The sequence below is a fragment of the Bos javanicus genome, chromosome 22 (assembly GCF_032452875.1).
Source record: "Bos javanicus breed banteng chromosome 22, ARS-OSU_banteng_1.0, whole genome shotgun sequence".
Classification (NCBI taxonomy): Eukaryota; Metazoa; Chordata; class Mammalia; order Artiodactyla; family Bovidae; genus Bos; species Bos javanicus.
This window is the reverse complement of record NC_083889.1, coordinates 12,783,032-12,791,428: the sequence shown is the minus strand read 5'-3', so window position 1 is coordinate 12,791,428 and position 8,397 is coordinate 12,783,032. Positions and strand designations below refer to the sequence as shown.

General features: G+C 44.4%; 1 protein-coding gene across 2 annotated transcripts in view; it reads right to left on the bottom strand.

The window, feature by feature from the left end:
- Positions 1 to 5,432: 5,432 nt before the first annotated feature.
- Positions 5,433 to 8,397, bottom strand: part of MOBP (myelin associated oligodendrocyte basic protein) — a 45,186-nt gene continuing 42,221 nt past the window's right edge. For both annotated transcript variants that reach the window (XR_009732438.1, XR_009732439.1), the window contains one exon: positions 5,433 to 8,373. The gene's annotated coding sequence lies outside the window, so the exon portion shown is untranslated. The remainder of the gene's footprint in view (positions 8,374 to 8,397) is intronic.

Genomic DNA, 8,397 nt, shown 5'->3' with positions numbered 1-8,397 from the left:
GTGAAACCAAGAAGAAGTCTGTGGCCAGTGTCTGGAGTCAGTCAAATAGCAAAATCAAGAGCCCTGGGGAATGGCAGGTCTGTGTGGAAGTCAACAAAGCCAGGATCCAAGCTGCAGGGTCCATATCCCAGCTTCATTCCTGACTAGTTATGGAATCTTGAACAACTTATTCATGTTTCTGGGCTGATTTCTTCTCTTATAAAACTTGGATAATAAAGCTATGTAATTCAGAGCATCATGAGAATTAAATATATCTAAAGGGCTTAGTTCAGTGTCTGGCACATGATAAGCATTCAGTAAATGATGACTGTTTTTTATTCATATGAATGAGAAGGATGATCAAGCACACCTTGGGAGCATCAGGATCCAGTGCAAAGCAGGAGCCTGGCCAGCAAGAGCTGAGCACCAGGCTTTGCCCAATGTAGACATTCCCCTCTGATGCAGTGGGATGTGGTTCTCGGTCTTGGCCCACCTGGATCTGAAGTGTGGAGGAGTAGCCAAGTGGCTACCAGTGGCCAGACAGCACGTAGGAGCTTGCTGGCCACTCACATGGGGGAGAGAGGGCAGCAATAGCAGGAATCACCCAGCCTGAGGGAAGACACCCCTAAGGCCTCCCACCCATGCAGGGGGGCACCAGGGATTGTCAGTTATTGAGATTTACCAGGAAAAGAGGGTTTGCATGGGCATCCAAATCTCAGATCCTCTAAATATCAGCTGTGTGACTTTGGGGTGAGTCTCTCAACTTTACTTCCTCCTCATCTAAAATACTGTCTTAAATTGCTGTGTGATGAATAAAGAAGATAACAGGGTATCTTATGGAATAACCGATAGGATATAGCTGAGTAAATCTTTAACAGATGTCAGTGGAAGGAGGGAAATCATGTTTATATGGTCTGTGCTGATGGGTGAGTGGCTGGGTCGGGCATGTGAACAACTCAATTTATTCCACAAACCACACTTGGAAGCATGGTTGGTTGTGATTAAACGCTTAATAATGTCCGGTGTGTGGCGAGCTGGTCCCCGTGCTGTCAAGGACCGCAAAGACGCTATGAACGACTCTAGTGGGCGCACCATCCTACTCAGGGGCTGCTTCATGGGTTCCTGTCTCCCACATCCTCTCCATTAGCAGTGCTGCTAACGTGCACAGCAGAAGTTGTGGGTGATTCCATTTGCACTCCTTTCATTACTGGGCTCGCAGTATTTCCACCATATATTGAACCCTCTTCTGGGACTTCACCACAGGCAGAGTTCCTGGGTACAGTGAATTTTTTCCTGTAGTCCTGATTCCATAGAAGTGGCCTTATCACCTGCTTTCCCTCTACATGCCTCTTAAACCCCATCCAAGCTGAACCACTCGGAGCTCACTTTCCTGCCTCCGTCTGACCATACACGGTGTTACCTCACCTAGGACAGTCTGGTTCCTGGGAAGTGTTAGGGATGGGCAGGTGGGTCTCTGGGTCATTTGCGGGTGAGACAGTTTATCTAACAGAAGAATTTCTACTCCTTTGACATTACAGTCTATTCCTTCATCAACTATTTTCTGGACTTTTAAACATCCTCCTATATGTTTTTCCTGCCGGTCTCCTCCCCACTCATCTCTCTCCTCACAGCCTCCAGAACTGATGTCGCTTACTAAACTGCTCTTAATGATGGAAAGTGTTTTGAACAATGAGTCCGGGTGTGTCGCTTCAGCACAGCTTCTCTGAGCAACTTGCGGCAGATCATGTACCCCTCAGGGATGCAGCTTTTCACCTGTAAGTTAGGCATGTTGGACTATGTGAAGTCTAAAGTTGTACTTGCTCTACAGGGCTGAATGGAGGGAGTGCTTTTACAACCTTCTCCGTCTTATAGACTCGAATGACCCCTGTGCATGAGGACATTTCTGACTCAAAAATGTCACTGGCTCTTATGAGAAACTGTGGGATCCATTTTGTGTAAAAATAATGTTAGTGAAGAATTAATTGGGGTGAAATGCCCACTGGTTTATAAGAGTACAGAGAAGAGACGGACTGCATGGTGAGAGGATCAGCGGGGTGTGTTTGTGTCTCGGGCGTGTGGCATGAAGGCCCATGGGTAATAGAATTCAGGCAGAGGAACGAAGCCAGGAGCAGACAGCCTCTCAGAATCAGGAAGAAGCCACTGCCCAGGACCTAGAGGGAAAGCTGGGTTGGGCCACACAAAGTTCAGATGGTGATGGCAAAAACCAAGAAGAAGCCAGGCAACATCAGGGGAAAAAAAAAAAAAAAACAACACTACAAGATAAAAATCCAAAGCAAGGGAAAAAAGTCAGAGCAAGGGAAATCGGACTGTAAGGCGCAGGTTTGAGAGAATTTGTATCTGGAATGTTATTTTGACTGTGACCTCAGCGGCCTGTGACTATAGACATGGGATAACATATATTAATGCTCCCAAAACACACTTCAAGTCCCAACAAAATACCTCGAATTTCCTGAGTGATCACAGTGGGGTTGACCCCCAGGCTTCCTCAGCAATTCCCATTAAATCTGCCTTCTCTTCAAGCTGACGTTCCCATCTGCAAGGGCTCCCGTCTCTTCTGCTCTCTGAAGGTCTAGAGGTAGAACCTTCTGGATTCTTTTACTAGATCCAGACCACAGGGTCTCAGCGGGGCCAGAGCCATATCCCCTAAATCATGTCCAGAGATTTAAAGAGCCAGGGCGGGGACAGTGCTCACAAGGTGACAGCCTTCCTTTTCACCCTTCTTCAGGAGTCTCATGTATCCTTCAGAGACGTTAGGAAAAAGGGCAGCTTGCTTAGAGCCGCAGGCTGTCTCCATCACTATGAACCCAGTTTGACTCACAGCCCCTGGTGTGAGTTCTCACAGGGACACCCATGGGAGAGAAGAGGAGACTAAGGAAGGGAAAGCTGCCAGTCCCGTGTGACTGACACAGCCCTGCGTGATTGACACTGACCATGGACAGTGCTCAGAGGCTCACAAACACCCATGCTTGGACTTACACATTTAAACAAAGCCCAAAGCCCTCCTCACTCAATTTCCACCCATTCCTTCCTGATGCCGGCCACTGAGCAGCCCCTCCATGTGCTGACTTCTTGCTCAAAGCAGCCCCCCTCACACCCCCACAGCACCTCCTCTGGAAAGAGGCTTCGACCTCCTCCTTGCACGGTTGACACCCTGCTCCCCTTTGTTGATGATAAACCTGTTGCTGGGTGGATTCCTTCTGATCTTCTGTAAAGCACAGTATGTGCCTAAGATACCGATTTTGCAAAGAACCAGATGTTCTCAGCAGCACCAATTCATGTCTGAATGACCTTTTCCTTGTTTGTTTTTTCATACATTTAGTTCTTATAGACATCAGTCGACATCGTATTGACCTGTTTTCCACCTGATTTTTGTGCTCTTGGTTGCGGTTAGCGCAGGCATTTCTCTTCATCTATTCATGACCAAGCTTGTCCCTTGTTGTTCTACTTTCTGTCCCTTCACTTACCTTCTATACTCCCTTAATTTTAAAGTCTCCTTAGAAAGAGATGCTTACGTAAAATTTATGTTTTTATGGCACATTTTCCCTTTATTTTTCTCCTCTTACTTTAAAACTACCATTGATACACTTTACCAGCATGCTTTCTTTCTATTTGATATTGCCGACTCAGAGTTGTCTATTCTTCAGGGTCCACTTAACATTTTTCTGACATCTCTGAGATTTTCTCCTCTTCTAGTGGGGCACGGCGAGGGTTACTGCAGGGAGAAAAGCTGGTTCTGATGGGCCAGCTGAGGCACACAGTCACAGGGTGGTAAAAATAATGTAGAAATAGGATGTAGAGCCTCTGCCTGTGCGAAGCAAATCATTGTTGGATAAATGATCACGTGTGTGTGTGTGAGTGTGAGCATGCATGCACATGTGCTCAGTTGTGTCTGACTCTCTGTGACCCCGTGGACTGTAGCCCGCCAGGCTCCTCTGTCCATGGGATTCTCCAGGCGAGAATACAGGAGTGGGTTGCCATACCCTCCTCCAGAGGATCTTCCTGACCCAGTGATCGAACCTGCATCTCCTGTATCTCCTGCACTGGCAGGTGGTTTCTGTACCACTGTGCCACCTGTGAAGCCCAAATGGCCATAAGCTGCATGATATCTACAACATGCACAGCGCATGTGCGTTGACTACTTGATTAAAAATCCAACAGTTTTCAGGGGGTGCCTCTATCCACTATGCAACCAAGGTGGGCAGTACTTAGGAAAGACTGTAATTTATTGCTGGAAAGATAAGAGAAACTACTCTTTAAAAGTCACCCCATGCATCATGAAAAATCCTGACTCCCTCCAATTCGCTTTTCTATCAAATAAACCACATTTCACAGAGATCTTGAATATTGCTATTGTCCCATGACTATGTCCTGTTACGAGCTCATCTCCTTATAGAAAAAGACAGTTTCTTGCATTTTCAAACTGTTGCTTGTGTGTAGGCCTGACATAATTTTTATTAATCAACATATAGCCTTTTCAGTCTGGAGAAGGGCATGGCAACCCACTCCAGTATTCTTGCCTGGTGAATCCCATGGACAGAGGAGCCTGGCGGGCTGCAGTCCATGGGGTTGCAGAGAGTTGTCTACAACTGAGCGACTACACACACACACACACACAGCCTTTTCAGTAAACAATTTCAGAGACTGGCTGTATTTTTTTCAGGCAGTTCTGTTTTATCTTCTCTTTTGAACCATTATGGATTTATGACTCTGATACCTTAATGCAACCTTGCTTTTTTTTTTAATTTAAACTTTTTATTTTCAGTTGGGGTATAGCCGGTTAACAATGTTGTGATAGTTTCAGATGAGCGGTGAAGGGACTCAGCCATGCATGTATGTGTATCCATTCTCCCCCAACCCCTCTCCCATCCAGGTGCCATATAACATTACTGTTGTAGGGCCTCCTTGGTTATCCATTTTGAATACAGAAGTGTGTACATGTCCATCCCCAACTCCCTAACTATCCCTTCCCTCCGTCCTTTCCCCTACCCCCACCAAACTTAGAGAGTAAGTTCATTGTCTGAGTCTGTGAGTCTCCTTCTGCTTTGTAGGTTCATTTGTATCACTGCTTTCTAGATTCCACTCATGAGGGGTGTCATGTGCTATCTCTCCTTCTCTGACTTACTTCACTCAGTATGCCAGTCTCCAGGTCTGCCCATGTCGCTACAGATGCAACCTTGCTTTCTTTCGACATCTAGAATTTACAAACTCACCCTGAATTTTTCCCCTGCCCAGAAATATGGAGTCAACTATCCCCCAAGGGCATCTGTCCCTCTCACTGGAGAATAGTTTTAGAAACCATAAGCACTAGTTCTACAAATAAGCTTGTCCTACTTTCTGACTGGAGTTTGACAGATGGCAGCAAAAATATCCAATGGCATGAATCACGGCAGGGACAGAACAGATAAAGCCTCCTTTAAAAACACGTCCATGGATTCTTATTGAAATTTCCAATTCATCTCAAGTTTAATAAATTTCTTCTTGGCTTACTCTAATAGAAGAGTTTATTATTCCATTGTTTTTCAATTTTGAATAACTGGTTTTTCTTGTTTTCATGAGCATTAATTTTTTTAAAGTAATACATTATCATACCAAACCATACATCTAAATATCAACATCGCGTCCCCAAACTCAGGAGGCTCTGTGTCTTCTCTTCTGTCTCCACCATCAGCTCGGCCATCCTGAAACTGGCTTCACGGTGAGCAGGTCCCATCGATTCTTTGGTCAGCATCGTCTTAGCACCAATATCTGAAAGGAGAGGAAACTCTAGCCTCTATCCAGGGGAACACCAAAGAAACGAAGAGTTCAGAACACTCAGGGTGAAACATAGATGCTTAATAAAAGATAATAATAAAATGTAGAATATAGACAAAGTTTTTTTAAAAATCCTCTGCCAGTTTTCTCTGTTTGAGCTCCCAGTTGGAATTTATTTTTCCTTTTATTTTTTCTTCCACTAACGCCTTTGTATAGTTATGGGGCAATATGTTTAGTAAAAAATTGTAGTTTTACACAGGCCCACAGGTATATACAGTGTCCTGTACCGACCCTCAAGGATCCACTTCGTGCACCTCCTCCCAATTCTTCACTCAGCGATACCGCGTTTGTAGCTTGCAGCCAGCCATAATGGAAGTATTTACAGCACGAAAATTGGCAAACGCTATCAACCAGGACTTTCCACCCAGAGAATCACAATTTAAGCATGTATCAAGACAATTTATGGTACACACCTCAGTTTTCCCAAAACCAGTCAAAATGTCAAAACAAAATCAATTGACATAGAGAACTATCAGAATAATATGCCAAACATTACAGTTGGGAATTCCCACTCAAGAAATTTACCGAGAGTAGCTTTGGGAGCTTCATGTGATTTTTGTAATGTTCACTGCATAGGGCTCCCCAGAACCAATCATTAAAAGATAAAAAATACAGTTGGATTATGGTACATTTTAGTTATCATTCTGTTTAGTTATTCATCAGTTTCAAGTATTTTCCAGATAATTTTTGATCCACCTCACAGCGGCCTTTATTTCCACAACAGACAACATAGAAAATTCAGTCATTTCTAGTTATTAACATTTCTGTGCTGATATACAATTTCTACATGAATTAGTATACACCATGCTCTCTCCTCAGCGTCACATTCTGTAGTAACCTTGTATCTCCTAGAAGATATGGAGGGTAGAACCCAGCAAGCTTGGAGCATGGGGTCTGGCTTTGCCAAGATCTAAAACGAGCTAAAAGAATATGAAGTTTCCTCACTGGGTCTGAGTGGGGCTGGCCCACTAATCTGTGCTTTCTGGTAGTCTGTCATGGCACCCCGGGTGTTATTCCCAGGAATGTAATGACCTCGGATTTCTCATCCTTGGAAACTGTTCATTAGAGGTTCTCATTTGGTTGGTCGTTTAGCACCTGAATGTAGGCAGGAAGCATGTCTATCTGAAAGTTCTGTGTCGTTCGATTCCCTGCCTGTTATTAACATCACCACTTTCACAGAGAAGTGACCTCCCTACGTGAGGAAGCCAGGGCACTCTCTCCTTCAGCTGCCTCAGGATAGTACTTGGCTGACTTCCACTCTCCGGGAGGATGGTGTTCTGAGCTACAGCCCATCTGAGTCTCGAATGCTTCCTCCCGGCTCCTGGCACTCCCTCTCACCCAGCCCCCACCTCAAGCAGGACTTCCCCTGGCATCGCTCCCCCAGCTCCTCACGTGCCCCTCAAGCCTGGCGCCGTCTGGCGTGCCCACTCAGGGACACGGATCCGTGGCCTTGTTGGTACTTACTTCAGGCATTTGTGCTTGGCCGTCCCAGCCCCCAGCACCGGGCAGGCCCACGTACCCTCGCTCTCCTTGCTCTGAGCTTCCCTCCACCTAGTACTGCCCATTTTACATCCCTCCACATTCTACTACGTTCCATTATCCTCTGCTGTGCCTTCCTGCCTGTCACCAAGGGAAGCTTTCGAGGGAGGAGTATATTCTAACCTTCCCCTTTTCCCCTGTCAGAAACCACAGCTCAACTCAGATTTTTAAAAATGGACTCCAAACAAGTATCTTTGTTTTCTAAGACTTTTAAGCCTGGAGAGACCCCAGGCTGGTCATTTGTCCCCCGTACCTCCCGAAGCACATTTGTGTCTGGCTATTACTATTGACCACTTCTATACAGCCTTTAATTTCTGTTATTTCTTCAAGCCAGGAATTATTTCAGATCTTCTTTTTGGTTTCCAAGAGGATAGATATTTCTTGGATTGCCTTTTATTGTCTCTCTCTCTCTCTTTTTTTTTTTTAAATTCTGTTGCACCCTAGAGAGTGAGCGATCTTACTGTTTCTGCATATTGGACAATTATAGCTTTGTGGGTGGTTAAAATCTATACATAGGGCATCACTGCATTTACTATCTATTTTTTATATTCCTCATTTTGTCTTCCAAATTTATCTACCTGGTATGAGAATACTTGATTCACTTAACTGCTGTTCAGGATTTATTTATTGGGTATTACATTATTGATTCTCCTATTGATGGACATTTTGATTAATTTCTTTCTCTTTTCCCCCCCAATGGTAAGCAATGCTTCACTGAACAGATGTACTTGTATCTCCTTTTTCTATGAATGCAAGTTTTCTCAGGATTGGTGCCTAATATCATAATTACTTGATCATAGGCTATACAGTATCTTATTTTGCTGGTACCCCCAGATTGCACCCCAGAAATGTTGTAATAATTTACAAATTCTCAACAGTGGCTTGAATTTTTCCCACATCCTGGCCAACAACTGATAATTTTTATTTTTGCCTTTATCATGGTTGTACAACAATATCTTGTGGTTTTATTACACATCCCTGAAGAAAGATGCCACTTTCTTCAAATTGAAAGAAACTTGAGTCCTGAGCAAAATAAATAAAAATAAA